The sequence below is a fragment of the Macrotis lagotis genome, chromosome 5, assembly GCF_037893015.1.
Source record: "Macrotis lagotis isolate mMagLag1 chromosome 5, bilby.v1.9.chrom.fasta, whole genome shotgun sequence".
Taxonomy (NCBI): Eukaryota; Metazoa; Chordata; class Mammalia; order Peramelemorphia; family Peramelidae; genus Macrotis; species Macrotis lagotis.
Window position 1 is genome coordinate 54,806,188 of NC_133662.1, and position 13,393 is coordinate 54,819,580.

At 34.1% G+C, this 13,393-nt stretch overlaps 1 protein-coding gene across 3 annotated transcripts in view; it reads left to right on the forward strand.

The window, feature by feature from the left end:
• ADGRB3 (adhesion G protein-coupled receptor B3) overlaps positions 1-13,393 on the forward strand; it is a 909,716-nt gene that overhangs the window by 543,309 nt on the left and 353,014 nt on the right. The window lies entirely within an intron of this gene.

The following is a 13,393-nucleotide window of genomic DNA, read 5'->3' on the forward strand; positions in this document are numbered from 1 at the left end:
ATATACAACACAATTCAGCTCTAATTATATGTATACTGTCTTGTGAGTTGGTTTATCACCACAAATAGTTTTTTAAAAAAATAGTTTACTAGTCATTATAAGAAAATATCTTATCCTTCCATGCTCTTCACAATGCCTGAACATATAAATATTTAGGATCATGGATGATGTAGCTGTAGTTTTAGAATGGGAAGGATCTTAGAGTTCTTCTAATCTAGTTCCCTCATTTTATAAATGTGAAAACTGAGGGCTAAAAATGTTAAGTGACTTGTCCAAGGTCATACAGGCATTACGAGTTAAAGCCTGAATGATTGATTGACTTGATGGTAGAAGATCTTTTATAAATTGCAGTTTTCTAATTCTACTAGGGAGAAAACTATTTTCTACTAAATCATAGGGGCTCAGAAAATATTTCTAAATGTGAAAATTGCAAAGTGATGGGAAAAATCATCAGTGCCACATAATTGGTTTAAACATTTGATTATTTTAGAAATGACACAATATGATCAAAAGAAATTTCATTGCTACTCTCACCTGTTTCCTGACATCCAAGAATACATGCTACACCAATTTTCCTGAAGTCTGGGAAAGCATATTAATGTTGCAAGTGATGTCTATCTCATATATAGTCATGATGAAAAAAAAATCAGCAGATAGGAATTAGTAGCTCTAGTGAGTCTGGGGAAAAGCAAGTTAACATTTTCCAAACTTAATGTATTCTTTAAAAAGGCTTTTTAACAAATAGCATTTATAGTATTTTAACTCTAATAGGCCCTCTGGGAGCTGGCTTGAATAGGTAATGCAATATGGATTCTTGAAACTCCTGGCTATGAAAAGAGCAATATTAACTCTCTCGTGGTTCTTTAATGGGGAAAAAGTGTTGTTTTTATTTGTTTTGATATATAGGCATCCACAATATTGGTCTGATTTGCTCACTTGTACCATGAATCGACAATCTTTTTGCCTTTTAAGAATATCACAATTTCTTTTCTTCCAAAATTAAGTTCTATTAAACCTAGTTTGATTAAGATACTATAGAATTCCCTTCCATCAATTGTTCCCCAGATTCAGTCATGAAGGTCTAGGCTATTATGATGCTTCCCTGGTTATCCATGGAACCTGATCCTTTGTAGTTTTGATTGTAGAAAACATCCCTGATATGTGAAGTTGAGATGTGAAAAACAAAAGATTCATCCTGTTCACCAGCCATTCTCAGTAATTTGGTCTTAATAGCTCCTTAAACTCCCAAAGAACAAAATGTTTATATTTGTTTTTGTTGTTGTTGAATCTTCTCTGACTCTTTGTTGATCCTGTGAACCTCTATATTCATGGAGTTTTCTTAGCAAAGATACTGGAGTGGTTTGCCATTTTCTTCTGCAATAATTTAAGGTAAACAAAAATTAAGTAACTTGCCAAGGGTCATACATCTAGTGTGTGTTCCTAATTTCTATCTCAGTGTTTTATGCACCGAGCCATATAGCTGTCCCTTGCTAATATGGGTTATATATAGTGATATTTAATCACATGAGAGGTTTAAATGTTTTAGAATTATGAAAATGATGTTGACCTTATGGACAACCCTGAAAGGAGTTTTAGTCTCCCAATCATTCCCAGATCTCACTTTGAGAACTAATCTCTCTTAACATATTTATCCTAGTTTCACAATGCCTCACTTTCCCTAAAAAGAAATTCCCTACACTGTATCTTTTATTTATTTTTTTAGGGTTTTTTTTGATAAGGCAAACGGGGTTAAGTGGCTTGCCCAAGGCCACAGTGCTAGGTAATTATTAAGTGTCTGAGACCAGATTTGAACCCAGGTATTCCTGACTCCTTACACTGTATCTTTTAGAGTAGGATCATAAAATGAACTGGAAGGAACTTCAGAGGTCATCTAATTTAACTTTTTCCCCTTTATAGATAAAGATACTGAAGGAAGGAAGGGGGCATGAGGTCACATAAGTAATACATATCAGGAAAGTTGTTAATTCAGCATACTTTCTATTGCATAACACTGCCTTGGAAGATTGGTCTGTATTTGGAAGTCCTGCCAGCTTCTTCATTGCTCTTTCCTTCACATGTTCTCCAACAAAATTATTGCCCAGTGTTTTCTCCAAAGTTATCACAATCTCTGAAGGGATTTTTCTTTTCTTTTCCTCTTTTGTACCTCAATGCCTAGCAAAATGTCAAGTAGCAGGCTCTTAGTGTATGATCTTTGAATGTAGAATTGTATAAATTAACCGCTTTCCACAAGAATATGCAATCAAATGACTATCTGCTATTATGGTTATATAAAAACCATCAGTTCCATTAACAGCAGAGGCAGCATACCATAGTGGAGGGAAAGCCTGACTTCTGATCAAGAAGACCTGGGTTCAAGTCCTGAATATGACTTATATTGTATGTCTGACCTTGGACAGACTTCTCAATATTCTAGGCAAATCTCTAAGACTATCAACTGCAAAGAAAATAGCAGTCTACAGTGTAGCAGGAAGGAAATGCTCACCTGTGTTTCCAGAGAGATCATAACTCCAAACTAAAGCTTTAAACTATAGAAGTTAGTCATGAGTAAATAAACACACCATAAGAATTGAGTCTACAAGTTTTGTTTATACTACCTATATTGTATATAACTAATGAGATTTAATTAATCAAATTAAGAGACTTATAAACTAAAATGAATCAAGAGGTACTTTCTCATCAAACCTTAATAGAAAACACAATGAAAGATTATAATGACTCCACTCATTACCATTATCTCAGCTGCAAGGAACAATCAAAACAATATCAGTCTGTGCTTTATCTTCATGGAAATCAACTACTAATGCCAGCCCAGGCAATTAAAAATCACTCCACAAAGTTAAAGAAAGGTCAAATCCATTCCCTTCCAAACTCAGGTTCTACAAAAAGGGGGCTTTAAAGCTTTTAGATTTTTAATTTCTTACTGTCCTCTGCTTTTTTTATGGTTGCATTCTTTTTCTTTTTTTCCTTTCTTTTTTTAGGTCATGATGTCTTTTAATGGAGAAACTTTTAATGAAAACCAAACAAGATGAATGTTTTTCCAGATATGCCAAAATTAATGTTCAGTTCAATCTCCAAAAAAAATTTTGTTATCTCCATATTCAATACAGTGTAACTAAGAATATAAACAAAGGAATAAAATTTGTCTCAGACCTTAATTTCCAAGAGTTTACATTCAAATGAATTATATATGTATACATAAAATCTCCATACACTATACATACATACATGCACACATGCATATATATCACAAATAATTTGAGAAAAAGAAAAATTATCATAAGTACAAAGAAAGAGTCCAGAAAAAATACTTTGAGCAATCTGGAAAGAATGAAAATAGGCAGGTGGGAAGGCTTGCCCAGAACAGTTTTACAGAAGAGATGGAAGTTAAATTGCACCTGCAAGGAAGAGAGATACTTCAGATATAGATAAGGTAAAGTGGAGTTAGAGAAAGCAAATAGATATAAGATTCAGTGTCTAGGGAACATCCAGGTGAGGAAATTCCTTCTGATGAATTCAACATCCCTTTTACCACAACATATCTTCCAGTTTTCTTTCTCCTCATCTTCTCCCACATCAGCATTTCACATCCTCTTAGCTCAAGACCTCAATTCAAATTTCAATGGGAAAAAAAATCATCAGGAGAGCCATCTTCTCACCATCTCCTCATTTCACATCATTCAGATATCATTCCCTATTTCCTCCTTATCCTTTCCTTGATTAAGATATGGCTCTTTTTTTTACAGAAACAAATCACTCTGTACATGCTCTTGATCTCATCCCCTCCGAATTTCTCCAGCAGACCTTCCTCACTACTATCCCCACTTAATCTTCAATCTCTTCCTATTTATTGGCTCCTTCTCTGATGCTTACACACCCAAGTTTTCTCAATCAAGGCTTTAAAAAAAATCCCAGATTTATGCCATGGTGGGATCAGCATATCCATTAATTATTATCTTATATATTTTCTCCCTTTCACAGTTAACTAATCTCCTTAAGAAAGTCATCTACAGGGGCACCTAGGTGGCGCAGTGGATAAAACACCGGCCCTGGAATCAGGAGTACCTGGGTTCAAATCCGGTCTCAGACACCTAATATTTACCTAGCTGTGTGGCCTTGGCCGAGCCACTTAACTCTGTTTGCTGTGCAAAAACGTAAAAAAAAAAAAAAAGAAAGAAAGTCATCTTACAACTGGCAATTGCCTTTCCTGTCCTCTTACTGTATTTTAAGCCCCCTTGCAATATGACCTCCATTCAACTGAAACTATTCTTTACCTTTATGATCTCTTTGCATACTTTGAAATCATTTATCACCATCTCCTTCTGAATAGACTATCATCCTCAGGGGCAAATACAGTGATAGGTCTAAAATGGGGGGAAAGAATTCAAATTTCTAGCTGTGTGATCCTGGGTAAGTCACTTAATCTGTGTTTGTCTCAGTTTTTTCAATTTTAAAAATGAGGGCAATAACTATCCATTTTTTTAGCACTGTTGTGAAAGTCAAATGAGATAATATGTATAAAATATTTAGAATTGTGTCTAACATGTAGTCAGACTCTATATAAATGCTTATTTTCTTTCATTCTCCTTTCTAGGTTTTCCTGACCATAATTTCTTCTGGCTATCTTCTTATCTTTTTGTTCTCTTCTTGGTTCCTTTTTATGAACCTTCATTCGTGTCATAGCCTCTAATGGTCCTGGCCTCATTTTTCTTTTTTCCAAACGATTCTACCTTTCTTGGACATCTCATTAGCTCTAATCAATTCAATTATCATCTCTATGAAGATCATTTCTAGATCTATTCATAAATAAAGCTATTCTCTCTCTGTGTCACACACCTGAATTCCAGAAACATATCATCAAATGCATTTTAGACATTTGGAACTGGATATATCTTATTATCTTCAAAATAGAACTCATTATCTTTACCCCAACTCCTCCTCCTTTCTGATCTTTCCTATTCTTGTGGTAGGTATTGCCATCCTTCCAGTGACTCAGACTTGCTGTTATTCTTGTCTCCTCACTTGCATTTCCCCAACATTTCTGTTGTCACAGCTTGTCATTTTTCCCTTCATAACATCACTTTTATCATTCCTGTTCTCTTTACTCAGACAGCTACCACACAAGTCTATGTCCTCATAACCTCTCTATTTGCAATAGCCTTCTGTTTAATTTTCTTTCTTTGAATTTCTCTCCACTCCAATACATCCTATATTAGAATGTCAAATTTATCTTCCCAAAGTGCAGGTCTGACCACTGTACCCTTCTATTCAAGAACCACTAGTGACCCCATCTTTCCTCCAGAATATGTCTGATACTTAATGCATTTAATTTCTAATCTTCATACACATACCTTCTCTCAATGCCCTCTTTGTCTCAGTCACACTGGGTCTACTTGCTATATCTGGAGCCTGGCTTTGTTTCCTGACTCTATCTTTGTACTGGTTATTCCTTTCTGTCTTCAGAATCTTAGCTTCTTTAGCTTCCTTTGAGATGGTTCCATTCTTCCCCCCACAATAGATCTTTCCCATTCTCCTTTGGGGGGAAATACTGATTCTCTTTTACAATTTGTTGTTATTGTATCATTTTCAGTTACGTTCAACTCTTGTGACCTCATTTGGAATTTTATTGGCAAGAATACCACTAGAGTGGTTTACCATTTCTTTCTCCAATTCATTTTACAGATGATAAAACTGAGACAAATAGGATTAAGTGACTTTCCCAGGGTCACACAGCTAGTAGATGCCTGAAACCAGATTTAATCTTATATAGATGACTGATTCTAGGCCCAGTAGTCTATCTATAGAGTCCTTGCCTTATTCTGTGTATATCTTGTATGTACATAATTATTTACATTTTGTATCTTCCCTTAGAATGTGAGCTTCTTCCAGTTAGATGATGTTTTTGTCTTTCTTTATATTACTAGCACGTAGTACAATACCTTGAACACAGTAAAAATTTAATAGATGTTTGTTGACTATAAATGTTGTTGTCTGTAACTTAAAGGCTTAGTGAGTTACCTAGAGCACTGGAAGGATAAGTAATTTGCCCAAGGTCACATGGTCAGTAGGTGTTAGAGATCAAATGAGAACTGGAAATTTCCTGACTTTGAGTCATGTTTAAATATCTGACTGTCCTAGGGACAGGTTTGGAAGAAGTCAATTCCAAACATGTGTCTTGTATGAACAAATGCATGAAGATAGGAAAGGGAAGGATAAGAATTGAAAGCAAATTTGGTTGCTTTAGATAAAAATCCAGGTCATGGAGGCTCTAGAATTCTAAGATTATATACTTATATTTTATTCAGTTATCAGTGAGAATCCTCAGAAAGTTTTTTGATAGGAAAAAAACATTATCAGAGTAGGAAAGAAGAGATTAATGGGTTAATCCTTAGCACACAGTAAACCCTTAACAAATACATTTCCATTCTACCTTAGCAGACACAGGACAGAATAAATTTTGAAAGAATTTATGGAAAACCTTTAACAGAATTGAGAGACAGCATGGTTGATTGATATCCTGGGTTTAAATTGCATATCAGATAACTGTTGACTATGGGGCCCTGGGCAAGACACTTAACTGTTGTTCCTTAATTTTCTGATATATAAAATGAAGAAGAGGGGCTCAACAACTTAAAAATTTTTATGTTCCTATGATCATTTAAGATTGAAGGTACAGGTGGAAAATAGCCTTGGCAAAGAAAAAGGTAATTTATTCTGACACCAGAAGAAAACAGAAAACAGAGAATTTTAGCAACTTACTAGCGGTCAGTTAGGGGAGTCCATAGAGTCCATAGGGGAGTCCAAAGAAAAAATTTTTTTCTTTGTTCTTTGAATATTTTTTCTTTAACCAAATACATCTGAATTTGGGTGTTATATGCATATTTGCATTTCAAATTCATGATCTGTATATTTACTAAATGTAATTATTAAGTTACCATTTTTTAAAAAATGCTTCATAATTCAAAAACTGGACATTGTAGAATTTAGCATTTAAAAAAATCTATTTATAAGTATGTGACTTTTTTGATAGCACAAATAATACAAGTATGAATTATTAATGTAGTTTGAATTTGATACACAGTGATATTTATAACCATATTTAATGAGTCAGGCAGCAGTTGAAAAGTTATTTTTGTGATCAATCAATAAGCAAGCATTTATTCAACCTCTACTCTACCAAGTACTGTGCTAGGGCTACAAAGACAAAAATGAATATTTTAGTACAGATGTGACTACTTCTAATACACACAAAGATAGGAATATAAAACAAATAAAAGGTAATCTGAGGATAGAAGGCACTACCTAACCAATGGAATTTGAAGAAGTAGAGTAGGTTAAGTAGGAAAGATCTTAAATACAAATAGCTGATTCTTAAATGAAATCAGGGGGCCTAAGAGAAAGACATGAACAGGGGGGTCATTCCAAACATAGGAGATATCCTATGCAAAGACACAGAGATTAGAATTGGACATCCTGTGTGATGAATAGAAAGAGAGTCAGTTGACTGGACCATAAAATACATAGCAATAAGAGTTTCTCATAGCCATGCTTTCTAAATTTAAATTATGTATCCACTAAGTACACAAATGTCATGGTGGGAATGATAGGAGAAGGAGAAATTCTTTGAGTAACTTTAGTACCCATGAAATAACAAAACAGGGTATTATAAAAATATGACGTAAAAATTAAGCAGCAATTCTATTGCTCCTAAAGTGGTCATCAGCATAATTCTTGACATGATCTATTGTATTGGAGGCCATGCCTGCTTCCAGAGACACAGATTGAAGAATAATTGAGCTCAAGGAGTTCTAAGATAGAGTAGGCTATGTTGATCAGGTGTCAGCATTATCTCTGGTATCAAATATAGTGAGTTTTTGTATGTGGGGCTTACCAGTTGGGTGAGGAAGGACAAATGGAGCAGGTCAAAGAGTTTAGTGTAATCAGGCTTAAGATAAGGCCTGCAAATTGACCCTGTACTTCCAACTGGGAAAATAGGGAGACATCTTTTTTTAAAACTGTTTAATGGAGGCAAAAATAAAATATTATCTAATTTCAGTAAGAAAAACTAAAGTTGAAGTTGTTTTCCAGGTACTATCATGGGACAATATCATGGAGGTGGGGAAAAGATTGGCAGAGGACACCTCCTTTTTGTGTCCAAAAAGGCACTGGGGTAGATTATTGAATTCAGAATACATGTGGTAAAACCTTGGTGTCTATGGTGTCTATATGCTCAGGGATATTGATTCAAGAAGGCAGTAAGAACAGAGAAAAGCTAATTTCAGCTTCCATGTCAAAAAATTAAACATGATACATTCATTGAGTGTAGGGTAGAAGAGAATATAATGAAAAGTAACAGTGTTTTCACTTAATGTGTACTGAGTGTAAGAATTATAAGATACAATCTGAGTTCTATGAATCACAAACAAGACAAGTAGTAGCTATAGACACCAGGGGATTGGGGAGGGGGGAGAAGAGAAACACCTTTTAAGAATGCGGATCAGTTGGTTTTGCTGATATTTCTCTTTTTTCTCATTTCTGACACATCTCTAACTCCTGTGCTTTGGAAGGCGAGATACTACATATCAGTTGAAAGATTTCACAGAATAAAAGATTAGGAAGTGGAGATTTGAAAGAAGAAACGAAACAGAAAAGAGGCCTTTCTAGATATGGGGAGCAAGTAAAAATATCTATAGGAATTCATGGTTACATAAGTGGATAAGCTCTTCCTGAGATGATATACTGTTAAGTTCATGCTGACTGATGGCTATAAGAAACAGAAAAGAGAAGGGAGAGAAATTCAATGTATCAAAGTTACCTAAAGGTGACATGAAGAAGGTATAATTTAATATAGAAGTTGGATTGGATCTTAGAACTTTTTTTTTAAAAAAGGTCAGAAAATACAGTGGTGGAATTACTTAAACTGAATAAAGAAATGAGTTCAGCTAAGTTACTGGGAGTGAAGCCAAGAGTGGTCTCACTGGAAAGATTTTTTTGGGCCACATCTGACAAGTGTAATGTGTCCTTTCAGAAAGTTTTTGAATGCATGGTCTTAAATGTTAATTAGATTGTCAGCCTGATAAATTATTCTATTGTCCAATTATCTAATCATTTGATATATTTCAAATTATTTTTAAATTGTGTCATTTCTAAAATAACTTATACATTATCATTTCATATAAAATAACTTATACATTGCTATTTCATATCATTTTTATTTTCTCATACTTTACTTGCTACCATGTTTTGATTGGTGTTGTTGGATTGCTGTTGGATTCAGCATTTCCTGATATTGATTTCTTTTAAACTTCTCATAATAGATCTTATAGCTTGATCCTTTCAAAGCAAATTATCTGGAAGTTATAGCATAAATATTTTAGAAGTGGTTCTCAATAGAGTCTTTTATCCAATTTCTTTTGGCATTTGTAAATTTCATTCAACTTTTTATTTTTGGCTTTCTATTTCCCATCTTAGATTCTAACTTCATAAATAATTGACATATTCAGATATGAAGTTTCTAATATCTTGTTTTAATTTTCTCTATTCTCTTAAACACTGTAAGTAAATTATTCTCAATTTTGGCTCTACTAACTGAAGAAGTTGCTCAAATATAGGCATAGGAGAGCAAGATCTTTTTGTATTTTTGTGCCTCCTGGAATGCACTGGGACATCTGAATGCAAAATTTGAATGTATTACTGATCTACAATGTTGTAGACTGTCTGGAAACCATCTGTACATTTATTAAAAGAGTTTATCACCAATACTTAGTTCCTTTGAAAAACATCTGATTCATGGGGGCAGTTAGGTGGTACAGTGGATAGAGCATCGGCCCTAGAGTCAGGAGTACCTGAGTTCAACTTTGGCCTCAGACACTTAATAATTACCTAGATGTGTGGTCTTGGGCAAGCCCCTTAACCCCATTGCCTTGCAAAAAAAGAAAAATACTCTGATTCTTTCTCCCAGAAACAGACCCAGAAAGGTTTGGAAAAGACCGGCAAACTTAGGACACTAGCAAAAAGTAGCTTTTCTCATCACTGCTAGTAGAATTTAAGTTCCTTGAAGACAGGGAATCTTTCATTTCTGCATTTTTATTTTCCTTTGTTTTGCAAATTGCACAATCTTTTTAAAAATTAAATTGAAGTAACTTCTCTTATCTCAACTGTATTCTATAAGGGCAAAAAGTAAGTTCATTGATATTAAGCTATTCAAGATATCAATATAAAGAAACTATGTAAATAAATTTTAATTGTTATTCTTGTATTTTAGGCTAATATTGCTCAGGATGACCAATAATTCTCAACTGTAGCTCCATTGTTATCTATATACTAAGTAAGAAACAGAATTTACAGAACAGCCACATATTCAATAAAATGTCTTTGTAACAGGATTGTGTAATCCCAGTTTCTTTATTCAAAGGAAGGGAGTGACTCCAGGAAGCACTTATAAAAGACTTAACTTTTACTGAATCTCTAGGCACAGAATTGTTATAAACTAGTGATGCTTACTGTAACCAAGACTTTTAATCTTAGAAACATATTCATAAGGAAATGACACAGCACAAATCCCCTCTTGAATACCTCTACAGGGAATGAACACACCAGAAAGAATTGCAGTCATAAAATGGGGAACATTAATGGACTCCAACTGAAAATAACTACTTGAATTTATCATAAGAATCCTACCTGACTTTTGCCTTCTTCTGTCTTGTTACATTCAATTGCACTGTATCTGTGATATTGAAAGGACCAGTTTCAAAACTGGTTGTATTACCTTCTCTTGCCTAATTACACTGACTGCTCATTGCTCTTGAATGGATGAAAAGGTCAGTACAAGTCACCAGCACAAATGGCCACACCTACTCCTTTCCTGCCCCCATGATTTTGCCTTACTCTTTTCCCACTGTGGAACACCTCCCTCATTGTGCAAAAGGGAATTATTTAATCTCCACAGTGGGTTCTGAGTTCTTTAGAACAAAAGCTTTAAAGGAATACAGGGCACAACGCTTTGCAACAACAATTTAGGCTATATTGAGTCAAGATATCTGCTCAGAAATCTAAAAACTATAAATATATGGATAATCCAGTTAAAACTAGATCAGATCTCAATGAGGAAGTTAGGAAATCTGCATCGAGTTTTCTAATAGCTATTCTGTGTCAATCCAGATTTTCATTCGTGTCAATCCAGTTTTTCATTCAGAGTTCAACTGAAATTTCACTTCTCTGAAACTGACTTGGATTACCTGCTCCTATCTTTATATATTCATATGTAATTAATATAAATATATTAATATATAATTCCTTTCTTCCTTCAAGATTCAACTCAGGTACCACCTACTCTATCCCTCTGTCATGTCAGAAAAATGACCACTTGCTCATCAGATTCCTTACAGCATTTTGTCTAAACCTCTCTTCTCTACTTAAATATTTAATCCATTACATTTCTTAAGTATTACCCATTTGGCAGACCCTGTGCTAAGCATGAAGATTACAAGTACTAAAGTGAGATTGTTTTTGCCCTTAAGGAAATTATATTTTACTTCTTTTTTAATCCTTTTTTAGCCATATCCCTTTATTAAATTGATACCCTTTTAAAGATTGTTAGAACATTGAGAAGCTAAGCTTGATGGCATAGTGGATAAAGTTCTGGATTTGTCTTCAGTATTAACGACCTGAACTCAAATTCAGCCTCAAAAAATTCTTAGCTATGTGACCCTGAGCAAATCACTTAACCTCTGTTTGTCTATGGATTAGTTATCCACTGTAGATAGAAATGGCAAACTATTCTAGTATCTTTGCCAAGAATCCCATGCACATGAGGTCCACAGGGGCACAGAGAGTCAGACATGACTGAACAACTAAACAATGACAAAAATTTGACAACATAGTTTATATTATAGCTATCTGTGAATATTCCTGGTGCCTAACATATCATACACATAGTAAGAATGTAACAATTTTTTAGATAAAATGAAATAAATTTATTTATTTATGTATTTCCTTTTTCAAAACATCTTTTATTTCATCTTTGTATCCCCAGATGAACTCTGTAAAAGACCTTTTGTGAAGTAGGTACTTAGTAAATGTGAATAGCATATCTCTAATAAATTTCTAAGTTCTGTAGGAAAAGAGCATGCTTTATGCTTTGGTAGCATGGGAGTAATGAGTACATGATAAGGATTGGTGTAATCTGGGTTCTAATCTTGGGTTCTAATCTTGATCTTGTGGCTAATGTTTATGTGGCTTCTGGCAAATCATTAATCTCTGTGGGCCAATTTCTTGATCTGCATAATGGATCTCAAATGATTGCCAAATGATCTCAGTGGTTCCTTCCAGTTTCCTAATTCTATGGTGATCTTTCTATTTTTGAATCCTTTGCTTGATCTAGCATAGTAACTGGGTGCCATAAATATTTCATAATATGATATATTTAGGGTAGCAAAGAAATTCAGTAGATAGTGCCAGACATGGAGTCAAGAAGACTCAAATTTGGCCCCAGACAATTACTAATATGTGACCTGTGACCAGTCACTTAACTCTCTTTGCCTCAGTTACCTCATCTGTAAAATGAGTTGGAGAAGAAAAAAGTAAGTGTTCTAGTATCTCTGTCAATTAAATAGCAAATGAAGTCACCAAGAGTTGTGTCCAACAAAAACAACTGAACAACAATTAGCTTTAGAGCTATAATTTTAAAGGTTACTGAGTCCAATCTCCCCAGTTACATATGGGGAAAATGAGTGAAAGAATTGTTCAATGAATTGTGTAGGATTATATAGTAAATAAAAAACTGAGATGGGATTTGAAATCAGTTATTTATGAACTCAACTACAACTGATTTTACCTGAATTGAATAGAAAATCAGTACCCACTTATTTCTGAATCACAAAGCCATTAGAAAGATGTCCTTTGGTGATTTGGATAGGAAGAAGACCTAATTGTGGTGGAGAGAAGAGGCCTGATCTTATATACTATGAAATTCCTAATGTGCTTTCTGTTTCTGAGTTAACTCTGTTCATCTGAAGTCATTTAAATGCATCCATGTACACCCCCACACACACACAAACACACCACAAAATAGGTTGAATCTATTTTGAGTCTTATTATTGTTGTCCCATCTGAATTATATGGCAGATTTTAGTACATTTAATTATAATTTAATTATAGGGAAAGTTGTTTTTATTTCTTGGATAAAATTATGTAATAACATTTTTGGATTAAAGAAAGATAAATTGTGTATCTTTCAATGTAAAACATAATATGTGACAGTTTACCAGAATTTTCCACTTTGCAGAACTCATTTTCTAATGATTATAATTTTAAAAATTCTTTTTGATCTCTAATTGAGATTTTAAAAATATTTTGTATAGACAGCTTCCTCTAA